Here is a 14,346-nt window from a genome sequence, read left to right on the forward strand (position 1 = left end):
CTCGTTCAGCTGCTCCTTCGAAAGATGCAGTTAATAAAAGATTTCATGTTGTTTAGGAAGCAGGATTCCTCTTGTGTCTTTACTAACAGAACATATAGTTATGATGTGTCTGTAATGAAACATATGGCTGCAACATGTAACCATGAAATATACTGTAGAAAAAACATAAAACCAGCACAGATGATTTAGCCAAAGGGCGGAGCTCCACTTGCCCCTGTTAGCCACACCACAATTGTTTTTTAAACAGGGAAGAACATGGATCAATATTGTCCCTAAAACACCACAAGTGGAACCAGAGACATAGTCAAAACCTGGGAGGTGCGCCTCAGGCTGACCATCTAGTGACCTGGTGCAACGAGCTTAACACTCTGAAGACAGTAGAGATGGTTTTAGGAAGCCTCCCCAGCCTCACCACCATCAGAGACTACACGGTGTCTTTCTTCTTCCTGGGGACCAACATCGCCCTCATCAAGATAGGACCCACCCGTACTTCCTGAAGAAGTTAAACCGGCCAAAGACCGTGATGGTGCACTTCTACACTGCCATCATGCAGTCCATCCTCTCCTCCTCCATCACCGGTCTGGTACGCTGTGGCCACAGCAAAAGGACTAGTGCAGGCTGCAGGGTCTAATCCGCTCTGCAGAGAAGGTGATCGGCTGTAATCTACTGTACCATCTCTGCACGAGCTGCACACCTCCAGGACCCTGAGACCATGACCTGTACACCTCCAGGACCCTGAGGCAACGACCTGTACCCCTCCAGGACCCTGAGACCATGACCTGTACACCTCCAGGACCCTGAGGCCACCACCTGTACACCTCCAGGACCCCGAGGCCACCACCTGTACACCTCCAGGACCCCGAGGCCACCACCTGTACACCTCCAAGACCCTGAGACCATGACCTGTACACCTCCAGGACCCTGAGACCATGACCTGAACAACTCCAGGACCCTGAGGCCACCACCTGTACACCTCCAAGACCCTGAGGCCATGACCTGTACCCCTCCAGGACCCTGAGGCAACGACCTGTACCCCTCCAGGACCCTGAGACCATGACCTGTACCCCTCCAGGACCCTGAGGCCACCACCTGTACACCTCCAGGACCCGGAGGCCACCACCTGTACACCTCCAGGACCCTGAGGCCACCACCTGTACACCTCCAGGACCCAGAGGCCACCACCTGTACACCTCCAGGACCCTGAGGCCACCACCTGTACACCTCCAAGACCCTGAGGGGGCCACCACCTGGACACCTCCAGGACCCTGAGGCCACCACCTGTACACCTCCAAGACCCTGAGGGGGCCACCACCTGGACACCTCCAGGACCCTGAGGCCACCACCTGTACACCTCCAGGACCCTGAGGCCTAAACCTGTACACCTCCAGGACCCTGAGGCCTCGACCTGTACACCTCCAGGACCCTGAGGCCTCGACCTGTACACCTCCAGGACCCTGAGGCCACAAACCTGTACCCCTCCAGGACCCTGAGACCATGACCTGTACACCTCCAGGACCCTGAGGCCATGACCTGTACCCCTCCAGGACCCTGAGGCCACAAACCTGTACACCTGTAGGACCCTGAGACCATGACTTAACCACCTACAGGACCCTGAGGCCACGAACTGCACACCTATAGGACCCTGAGGCCACCACCTGTACACCTCCAAGACCCTGAAACCATGACCTGCACATGTATATGACCCTGAGGCCACAAACCTGTACCCCTCCAGGACCCTGAGACCATGACCTGTACACCTCCAGGACCCTGAGGCCTCGACCTGTACACCTCCAGGACCCTGAGGCCTCGACCTGTACACCTCCAGGACCCTGAGGCCTCAACCTGTACACCTATGGGAACCTGAGGCCACCACCTGTACACCTCCAGGACCCTGAGGCCACAAACCTGTACCCCTCCAGGACCCTGAGACCATGACCTGTACACCTCCAGGACCCTGAGGCCATGACCTGTACCCCTCCAGGACCCTGAGGCCTCGACCTGTACACCTCCAGGACCCTGAGGCCTCGACCTGTACACCTCCAGGACCCTGAGGCCTCAACCTGTACACCTATGGGAACCTGAGGCCACCACCTGTACACCTCCAGGACCCTGAGGCCACAAACCTGTACCCCTCCAGGACCCTGAGACCATGACCTGTACACCTCCAGGACCCTGAGGCCATGACCTGTACCCCTCCAGGACCCTGAGGCCACCACCTGTACACCTCCAGGACCCTGAGGCCACCACCTGTACACCTCCAGGACCCAGAGGCCACCACCTGTACACCTCCAGGACCCTGAGGCCACCACCTGTACACCTCCAAGACCCTGAGGGGGCCACCACCTGGACACCTCCAGGACCCTGAGGCCACCACCTGTACACCTCCAAGACCCTGAGGGGGCCACCACCTGGACACCTCCAGGACCCTGAGGCCACCACCTGTACACCTCCAAGACCCTGAAACCATGACCTGTACACCTCCAGGACCCTGAGGCCACAAACCTGTACCCCTCCAGGACCCTGAGACCATGACCTGTACACCTCCAGGACCCTGAGGCCATGACCTGTACCCCTCCAGGACCCTGAGGCCACAAACCTGTACACCTGTAGGACCCTGAGACCATGACTTAACCACCTACAGGACCCTGAGGCCACGAACTGCACACCTATAGGACCCTGAGGCCACCACCTGTACACCTCCAAGACCCTGAAACCATGACCTACACATGTATATGACCCTGAGGCCACAAACCTGTACCCCTCCAGGACCCTGAGACCATGACCTGTACACCTCCAGGACCCTGAGGCCTCGACCTGTACACCTCCAGGACCCTGAGGCCTCGACCTGTACACCTCCAGGACCCTGAGGCCTCAACCTGTACACCTATGGGAACCTGAGGCCACCACCTGTACACCTCCAGGACCCTGAGGCCACAAACCTGTACCCCTCCAGGACCCTGAGACCATGACCTGTACACCTCCAGGACCCTGAGGCCATGACCTGTACCCCTCCAGGACCCTGAGGCCACCACCTGTACACCTCCAGGACCCTGAGGCCACCACCTGTACACCTCCAGGACCCAGAGGCCACCACCTGTACACCTCCAGGACCCTGAGGCCACCACCTGTACACCTCCAAGACCCTGAGGGGGCCACCACCTGGACACCTCCAGGACCCTGAGGCCACCACCTGTACACCTCCAAGACCCTGAGGGGGCCACCACCTGGACACCTCCAGGACCCTGAGGCCACCACCTGTACACCTCCAAGACCCTGAAACCATGACCTGTACCCCTCCAGGACCCTGAGGCCAAGATCTGTACCCCTCCAGGACCCTGAGGCCACCACCTGTACACCTCCAGGACCCTGAGGCCTAAACCTGTACACCTCCAGGACCCTGAGGCCTCGACCTGTACACCTCCAGGACCCTGAGGCCTCGACCTGTACACCTCCAGGACCCTGAGGCCACAAACCTGTACCCCTCCAGGACCCTGAGACCATGACCTGTACACCTCCAGGACCCTGAGGCCATGACCTGTACCCCTCCAGGACCCTGAGGCCACAAACCTGTACACCTGTAGGACCCTGAGACCATGACTTAACCACCTACAGGACCCTGAGGCCACGAACTGCACACCTATAGGACCCTGAGGCCACCACCTGTACACCTCCAAGACCCTGAAACCATGACCTGCACATGTATATGACCCTGAGGCCACAAACCTGTACCCCTCCAGGACCCTGAGACCATGACCTGTACACCTCCAGGACCCTGAGGCCTCGACCTGTACACCTCCAGGACCCTGAGGCCTCGACCTGTACACCTCCAGGACCCTGAGGCCTCAACCTGTACACCTATGGGAACCTGAGGCCACCACCTGTACACCTCCAGGACCCTGAGGCCACAAACCTGTACCCCTCCAGGACCCTGAGACCATGACCTGTACACCTCCAGGACCCTGAGGCCATGACCTGTACCCCTCCAGGACCCTGAGGCCACAAACCTGTACACCTGTAGGACCCTGAGACCATGACCTGCACACCTCCAGGACCCTGAGGCCACGAACTGCACACCTATAGGACCCTGAGGCCACCACCTGTACACCTCCAAGACCCTGAAACCATGACCTGCACATGTATATGACCCTGCGGCCAAGACCTGCACACCTGTAGGACTCTGAGACCTCGACCTGTACCCTTCCAGGACCCTGAGGCCAAGATCTGTACCCCTCCAGGACCCTGAGGCCATGACCTGTACCCCTCCAGGACCCTGAGGCCACCACCTGTACACCTCCAGGACCCTGAGGCCACAAACCTGTACCCCTCCAGGACCCTGAGACCATGACCTGTACACCTCCAGGACCCTGAGGCCATGACCTGTACCCCTCCAGGACCCTGAGGCCACAAACCTGTACACCTGTAGGACCCTGAGACCATGACCTGCACACCTCCAGGACCCTGAGGCCACGAACTGCACACCTATAGGACCCTGAGGCCACCACCTGTACACCTCCAAGACCCTGAAACCATGACCTGCACATGTATATGACCCTGCGGCCAAGACCTGCACACCTGTAGTACTCTGAGACCTCGACCTGTACCCTTCCAGGACCCTGAGGCCATGACCTGTACCCCTCCAGGACCCTGAGGCCACCACCTGTACACCTCCAGGACCCTGAGGCCTAAACCTGTACACCTCCAGGACCTTGAGGCCACAAACCTGTACCCCTCCAGGACCCTGAGACCATGACCTGTACACCTCCAGGACCCTGAGGCCACGACCTGTACCCCTCCAGGACCCTGAGGCCACAAACCTGTACACCTGTAGGACCCTGAGGCCTCGACCTGTACCCCTCCAGGACCCTGAGGCCAAGACCTGTACACGTCCAGGACCCTGAGGCCACAAACCTGTACACCTCCAGGACCCTGAGGCCTTGACCTGTACCCCTCCAGGACCCTGAGGCCATGACCTGTACACCTCCAGGACCCTGAGGCCTCAACCTGTACACCTCCAGGACCCTGAGGCCATGACCTGTACACCTCCAGGACCCTGAGGCCATGACCTGTACCCCTCCAGGACCCTGAGGCCACGATCTGTCTGTCATTGAGGAAACAGGTAAATATTTTCCACATCATCATTATTGCTTATTATTATCACATGCTTTAAGTGTTTCATTTATTTTCATTGTCATTGTTTAATGAAGAGAGTGAACTTTATGATCTATCAAATTCGGTCGATCAAGAAGAAATGTTTGAAATCTTTTCTAATCTAACAATTGAGATGTGTCAGATGCTTTTTTTTATTTTAAACTTCAGTCTTTCTTTCCTTCATTTATTTCTAATGTTTGATTTTGTATCTATGGTTTCTCCTCCCCTACAGTTACAATGATCGATACATTATATTGTAACAGTTCATGTTTGTTCAGAAGTGTTCCTTATTCCTACTGTGTAAAGAGTCAGTGAATGCATCAGGAGGATGAGTTGAGGTGAGTTACAGGAAGTCGTCCTGTTCGCTGGCTTGTTAGTGACCACTTTATTACACCTGATAAACGACGTTACAATATATTCATCCTGTGGGCTGAATACACCCCCTGCTGGCTCAGCTGTGGATGAGCAGTTCTTCTTTAAATGACAGGTAAACAGCACCATCTGCTGGATGATCACAGGACTGACAGGTGTATCATTATGAACTCATCAGTTACACACACACACACACACACACACACAGACAGACACACACACACACAGACACACACACTCACTCACACACACACTCAGACACACACACACACACTCACTCACACACACACACACTCAGACACACACACACACACACTCAGACACACACACACACACACACACTCACTCACACACACACTCAGACACACACACACAGACACACACAGACACACACACTCACACAGACACACACAGACAGACAGACACACACACGCACAGACACACACACACAGAGACACACACACACACACTCAGACACACACACACACACACACACACTCACTCACACACACACTCAGACACACACACAGACACACAGACACACACACACTCACACAGACACACACACAGAGACACGCACACACAGACACACAAAAACACACACGCACACACACACCGACACACACACACACACAGACACAGTGACAGACACACACACACAGACACACACACACACACTCACAGACACACACACACACACAGACACAGACACACACACACCGACACACACACACACACACAGACACAGACACTCATAGAGTGGTGTGGACAGAGAAGGATGTCAGAGGAGACAGGACCGTGTGTTCGCTGCTCCTCGTCTTTCTCTCTCACTCTGGTGCTCAGAAGAGTTGTTCTGCATCAGTAGTGCGGTTTGTGAATGAGCATGAATAATATTTAGGGCTCGACGGACACAATGGAAAGCTCGGCGCGCCTTGATGAACCCACTCTGATCAGGGTCAATGAGAAAAGCCAGGTGCCTCTCCCGGGTTTTAATAGCACACAAATGAGAGCACTACGCAAGGATGGAGGAAGTTCACCTATTTTAAAAGCATTCCATCAGCACATCGAAAATGTATCTTTAAAAATGTTTTACAGGGGGGTGCCGATAGCTCAGCGGCAGCGGCAGCGACAGCGCGCGTACCATGTTGCGAGGCTTTGCTCCTCGCGCGGGCGGCCCGGGTTCGCGTCCGGCCTGTGGCCACCTTCCCGCATGTCTCTCCCCACTCTCTCCCCCTTTCCGACTCTATCCACTGTTCTATCAATAAAGGCAAAAAGGCCAAAAATAAATCTTTAAAAAAAAAAAAAAAAATGTTTTACATATCTAATGGAAGTCCATCAGGACCAGGAGCCTTTCCCCCTCTCATTCTATCAATTGCATCTCAAATGTCTCTTGTTGTGACTGGGGAGTCTAGCTCAGCTTTAGCTTCTTCACTAAGTGATCATTATGTGGGTTTCCGAAGAGTGTAAGTGTGAGTCATATGACTCAAACAGATCGTTGAGTTTATCTCCATTTATATTTATGATCTCAGTGTTGTTTTTATGTGCCATGATAGAAGTTTCCCCGCCTTCTCTCCCTGATCATAATAAATCTGCTTCAGTCTGATAAGTCCTGCAGAGGCTTTATTAGTGGATAGCGTATTGTATTTATTTCCAATTGAAGCTCCTTTATGTCTTTTTCAAGCTCAATCATCTGTAAAAAACGTTTATTTGAATTATTTTTAATGCATCCCATCATTTGACCTCGAATATGAGCTTTAAAGGCCTCCCATCATACTGCTGTGGATGTTTCAGTCTTGTTAAGACGAAAATAGTCATCAATATTTGAGCTGACAAATTCTAAAAACGTAGAGTTTTGTAACCAAAGTGGTTTTAGACGCCCAATAGACTGACCTCTAAGGTCAGCGGAAGCAGAAAACTTAAGATTAAGGCATGGTCCGATATTAGGATGCTCGTAAACAAACATTCCTTAACTTTAGAAACAATAGTACTGGAGATGAGATAATAGTCGATGTGGCTGTAGCTATTATGGCTCACAGAGTGGCATGACAATTCTTTGTTTGTAGGGTTTATAACTCTCCAAATATTCCTTAGGTTAAGTTTGAACATAAATGGATGTATAGTCCTCCTGCTTCTTGGGTGAGAAATATCTGAGCCTGAAGAACGGTCGAGATCCGGATCTAGGCTGCAGTTTAAGTCACCACCTATTATGTCTCTGTGCAATGAAGAAATTGATAAGAACAGATTCTTATAAAAGTTAGGATCATCTTTATTGGGAACATATAGATTCACAAGGATTAAATCTTGTTGCAGTAAACCCTGTATGATGAGGAATCTGCCATTAGGATCAGACACAGTTTTTTCTTTGTGAAGTGGTATGGATTTATGCACAAGCAGCGTGTGATGAGAAGGGGCTGTTCCTCAATCCAGCTGTCTCACCTGGGAGTAAGTGGGTCTGTTGTAAAAAGATGATTTTAGAGTGGTACTGCTTTAGTCTGGTCATTACTTGTTTTAGTTTAACAAAGGCCTCTGACATTCCAAGAGACAAGCTCCAGGTCAGAACTCATTTACATCGTAACACTATTTCTAGCGTAGAGCCCTGTTTATAGCAATGAGCCTTAACTACACAAAAAGCACCTTAACACATGAAAAACTGAACACTGTTAGAAACACATAACAGCAAACAGATTCTCCCCAACTAACCACTGTGTAAAGTCTACACAGTTGTCCCCCCGCCCCGGAAAAAAGACTTGGTTATAGTCCCTGATCCTTTAGAAGGAGCAGAGAAATCAACCTGCTCGAACACAGATCCATGCTCCGACCCTGAGAGCAGTGGTCACCCTATAACCCAGCTAAGTGAAATATGCCTATATGACAGTCATTTTATCTCAAATATATAGATTTATGCATATAAAAGGAAAACAAATAAAAATGCCAATACTGAATTGTCAGTCTTGAGGATACACACGTTAGTCAGGTAACTCAGTGTGCTCAGTGTAACCGGTTACAGACCCTCATGGTTAACCAGCACTTTGTTGTTGGACCGGCCGGCTGAAATCCTCCACCTCCGCTGCAGAGTTGAAAAGGCTTCGGCTGCCCTGATGGAAAATCCTCATCCTCGCCGGTAAAATGAGTCCAAAGCTGATGTCTAATTCCCGGAGCTGTTGTTTCACCCCGTCAAATTGCCTCAGTTGTTTTTGTACCTCCATGGACAGGTCCGGGAAAAACACAACATGTCGATCTTGGTACATCCCTTTACCTCTTTGAACTACCTTCACCTTGTCTTGATATTTCGGAACCTGTCGACCAGGTAATCTGTGGGCCTGTTCTAAGACGGTTGGATTCGGCAGTGCATTTTTTTGACGGGACGACTCCTTGCTAGTTAGCGAACAGATGTTGTCTTTAGCTTTACTGATACGGGTCTCGGCCGAGGTCAGCCTCTCGGAGAAAACAGCTATTGCCTCTCCTATTTCTTGGTTGGAAGTTAGGACTTCTCGTATTTGAGTAGAGACGTCCGCTCTCAAATGTATGGCCGCTAAAATGTTAATCTCGTTGTCTACCTGGCCGCTAGTGCTAGCATTAGCATCTTCCTCATCCTCTCCATCCAGCGAGGTGCGGTCTGTGCTAGCTTCGTTAACGTCATCGACTTCACCCACTTCGTTCGGTGTGTTAGGCATAATGGTAGAGAAAGTTGGAATATACTCGGTACTGGGGCAAGCGTGGGCAACTAAGTGACTCTATGTTAATATGCGAATGACTGTCGTAGCATATTATGTCATATTAGGAGGCCTGTAGTTACAATCATTTAAAGTCTTCTTGAGGGGGAGGAGCCTCACCATGGGCCTGTGGTTGGTGACTTCACATCCTGGTGTGATGAGTCCTTTCTCCAGCTAAACGCTTTGAAAACTAAAGACATGATTCTTGATTTTAGGAAGACTCAGTCTAGTCTTAAAGGGTGCTGGTATTGAGATAGTTGACAGCCACAAACATCAAAGCACAAACTGACCTTTGAGCAACATGCTGCTGCTACAACATCAAAAGGTTTTTCTTAAAATAACATGTTTTTTTTATTTTTCCTCTGAGATGTGGACGCTCTTTTATTGAATATGCTTTAATGTTTTTGCTCAAGGGTTCATGGGAGTTCGCCCAACCAGTCCATGTGCTTTGTAGATCAGGAGAAGGCGTTTGACCTTGTACCCGATGGCGTCCTGTGGGGGGTGTTCCGAGAGTATGGGGTCCGAGGCCCTTTGCTAAGAGCTACCCGATCCCTGTATGAGCAGGAGCCTGGTTCGCATTGCCGGCAGTAATCGGACCTGTTTCTGGTGGTCCTCTGGCAGGACTGCCCTTTGTCACTGGTTCTGTTCATTACTTTTATGGACAGAATTTCTAGGTGCAACCAGGGGTCGGAGGGGGTCCGGTTTGGGGACCACAGGATCCCCTCTGCTTTTTGCAGACGATGTGGTCCTGTTAGCGCCATCTTACATGGACCTCCAGCGCGCACTAGGGCGGTTCGCTACCGAGTGTGAGGCAGCTGGGATGAGGATCAGCACCTCTAAATCTGAGGCCATGGTTCTCGACCGGGAAAAAGTGGCTTGCCCTCTCCAGGTCAGTGGGGAGTCCTTGCCCCAGGCTGAGGAATATAAATATCTCAGGGTCTTGGGTTCATGAGTGGGGGGAAGATGGAGCGTGAAATTGACAGAGAGATCGGTGTATCAGTCCATCCTGGTGAAGAAGGAGCTAAGCCAAAAGGCGAGTATCTCAATTTACTGGTTGATCTTCGTTCCTACCCTCACCTATGGTCATGAGCTTTGGGTCCCAGATACAAGCGGCCAAAATGGGCTTCCTCCGTAGGGTGGCTGGAGTAAGTGTCTGGGGCGAGGGAAGTCTGGGTGTCTCTGCTTAGACTTCTTCCGCCGTGACCCGGGCCCGGATAAGTGGCAGAAAATGGATGGATGGATGTTATTGCCCGGTATAGTAATCTGCCTCTAGCCAATAAAGACTGACGTGGTAGCCTGGTTAAAGTGGCGAGGATGATTGCTGGGAAAATGAGGTCCAGCTGAGCGACGTCTACAGCAGGCAGGTGGTCAGAGAGGAGTCCAGATCAGCCTCTGTATGCAGAGTCCAGATCAGCCTCTGTATGCAGAGTCCAGATCAGCCTCTGTATGCAGAGTCCAGATCAGCCTCTCTATGCAGAGTCCAGATCAGCCTCTCTATGCAGAGTCCAGATCAGCCTCTCTATGCAGAGTCCAGATCAGCCTCTGTATGCAGAGTCCAGATCAGCCTCTGTATGCAGAGTCCAGATCAGCCTCTCTATGCAGAGTCCAGATCAGCCTCTCTATGCAGAGTCCAGATCAGCCTCTCTATGCAGAGTCCAGATCAGCCCCTCTATGCAGAGTCCAGATCAGCCCAGATCAACCTTTCTATGCAGAGTCCAGATCAGCCTCTATATGCAGAGTCCAGATCAGTCCAGATCAGCCTCTCTATGCAGAGTCCAGATCAGCCTCTATATGCAGAGTCCAGATCAGTCCAGATCAGCCTCTCTATGCAGAGTCCAGATCAGCCTCTATATGCAGAGTCCAGATCAGTCCAGATCAGCCTCTCTATGCAGAATCCAGATCAGCCTCTATATGCAGAGTCCAGATCAGCCCAGATCAGCCTCTGTATGCAGAGTCCAGATCAGCCTCTATATGCAGAGTCCAGATCAGCCCAGATCAGCCTCTCTTTGCAGAGTGAAGCCTCCTCCCGTCAGGCACATGGTCCTGACTAAAAGGCTTCAGGTCTCAAGTCTGGTTGTCTCCTCTGGTCTCTTTTATCTGGATGCTGGAGCATCTCTGCTGGCCTTTCATGGTTTATGTATTGATGCTCTTAATGTTCACTGGATCATTTATTAGTGTTGTTGTTGTGTTTGTTTGTTTCCAGCTGCAAACAAATAAAGCTACATGTGACCTTTGACCTTCAGTCACATCCTGTGGAAGCAGTGGGATTATAAATGTCACAGCTGTGGGCAGAAAACAGGGGAGGAGGACCCAATTGCAGCAATCAAAAGATTTATTTAAACAACAGGCAAACTCAAAATCAAAAGGCAAAAACACAAAACAAAATACTTACTCAAACTAAATCGAGATCGTCTCGAAAACCGAGTGTGAAAAAACAAAGTATATCGATGGAGCAGACGACAGGCAAAGACAGACACTCATGACAGACTGACTACAATAGACCGATCTGACAAGAGACAAACACAGAGACTAAATAGAAGTAATCAGACAGGTGAGGACAATCAGGGTCATCACACAGGCAGTAGAGGACAAGTACAAAGAGGACCAGTACAAAGTTAAACCCAACACTGACACCACCAAAACCAGATATACAAAATAAAACAGGAAACACTAAAGACTAGACTTAAAACACAAAACAGGAAATAAACTAACAGGCAACATAGGAGGACACACTACAGATGACAGTAAACACATATGAAACATGAACACACACAAGAGAAACAAACATGAAAACTAAAACAAGACGAAACTCAGAAACCAAACCATGACAATAAAGACTCTACGAAGGAGTGGATTATACTACATTTTATTAGTTATAATCATTCAAACATTGATCAGTTATAATAATTCAATCATTGATCAGTTATAATCATTCAATCATTGATCAGTTATAATCATTCAAACATTGATCAGTTATAATAATTCAATCATTGATCAGTTATCATAATTAAAACATTGATCAGTTATTGGTTATAATCATTCAAACATTGATCAGATATTGGGTATAATCATTCAAACATTGATCAGTTATAGACCCGGCATGTGGCTATTTGAGGAGCCGTTGTTTTTTAATATCTTTCTGCCGAGTCAGGAGTATACGTGCCAGCCTCAGACAAGCTGGCTGCACCAAACTGGGCCATCTCATGAACATGACAGTTACATCTGTGGACAATCAGAGAGCGAGGAGCAACATCACCTCTGTCAGGCTCATCAACAGGGTGGTGAAGGAAGTCTGTGCCGCCCTGCCACAAAGCCTGAGACTGTTTGCAGCGGACCGAACGCTGTGGGACCAATGGACAGAAAAGGGGGAGTACAGCTTCCTGTGTCTGCTCATCACCCCAGCAGTGGGGGAGTGGCAGGAAGGAGGGGCCAGCTGCTGTCTTTCACAACCCCTCAGCTGGACACTTTTAAGGAGCTGGGGAAGAAACCACTCTACCACGTCTGCGTGAAGGTTTTGGACCTGAACTCTTTGGCCTGAAAGAGTCGAAGTGGGCCGAGTTTTTTGGCAGAGGTGTTTCCCCGAAAGGCAGCTGGAGGTCCCTGTACAAGATGCCCGTTGAAAAGCGGACAGCAAACCTCCAGTGGAGGGTCGTACATGGGGCAATAGCTACGAACAGATACAGAGCGCACCTGGATCCAGGGGTGGGAGACCAGTGTCTTTTTTGTGGTCAGACTGAGACTTTGTTTCACTTGTTTGTACAATGCCCCCGACTATCAGCACTGTTTGGACTTTTAAAAAGGTGGGTTCAAGGGTTCGGGGAGGTGTTCTCCTTCAGTCTGTTCATCTTTGGTCCCAAGAACTGTGCACGGAGGAAGAGTGAGCACACGCTGATGAACTTCTTGTCTGGTTCTGCTAAGTTGGCCATTTGGTTGACGCGTAAGAATTGGTCTCAGGGCGTGGGCAGTGTTCTATGTTCTGTGGGGCAGGATGATGAGTTCACTATATATGTATGATTGAAGTTATTTTCTCTGTTGTTGTTTTCTTTCTGATTTGACGGTTGTTGTTATTGTTGTACCATATGTGACAGGGCGGGCGTGGGGATTTTATGGATTTTCTCTTAAACTACAAAATAAACTACAGACAACGCCACCTGGGGACTTGCACCCCAGGAGATACACAAATAAGGAAACCAAAACAGGAAAATTAAGGACACATAAGTTCGAAAGAACTGAAGAGGCAGTCGTGTTATCAAAACATAAAAAAGGTATTTATTATAGTAAATCAAAAGGAAACAAAAAGGTTGAACCAAAGCTGTAGGGAGGGAAAACTAAACACAAGGACCAAATACTAATAAGTGGATTAAAATAATTGTTTATTTTAATACAAATTATAATAGTCAAAATCAAATTTACTAAATATATTAAAACACTAATCAAACAAAGGAATAAACAAAACTGAAGCAAAATAAGGCAAAACTGAAGCAAAATAAGGCAAAACAGGGCAAAACTGAAGCAAAATAAGGTAAAACAGGGCAAAACTAGTAACAAAACTGAAGCAAAATAAGGCAAAACAACAGCAGTTAAAACACCTAAAAAAAGAAGAAACCATTAATAAAAACACTGATAACGTGTAAAGTAAAACCAAAGCCACCCTACTCACCAGGAACCCTTCAAACAAATGCCAGGCTGATCTCAGGCACTCAGGTGCATTAAATATGCCGACCTGATTGATGAGCAAAGGGGGGAGGGGCAGGTGAGAGGCTGTGTTCAAGAGCAGCATGGTTGGACTCTACTACAATCTACCCCTGGGCTTTGAATCGTCGGCCCGACGATTGTATCACTACTGCCATGGTCTAAACATAGCACAGACAATTGGCACAGGCACTTGAGAGTTCGTAGCCCCTATTGCTCTACTCCTTGCTGCCTGAGGGAGGTGATTAACATTCGGGTGCTGCCCAGCGTTTGTGCGGTTGGTCCTTCTCAGTGCCTCACTGTTGCCAAGGGCAACATGGGGCAACTCTGGTAGTGGGTTCCTCCGACTTCGATCCATAGGAGGTTGTGCTATAGTCTCCAGCTGGACGGGTTGAGCAGCATAAGTCGGCTGACTTGATGG

The sequence above is a fragment of the Symphodus melops genome, assembly GCF_947650265.1.
Source record: "Symphodus melops genome assembly, chromosome: 1".
NCBI lineage: Eukaryota > Metazoa > Chordata > Actinopteri > Labriformes > Labridae > Symphodus > Symphodus melops.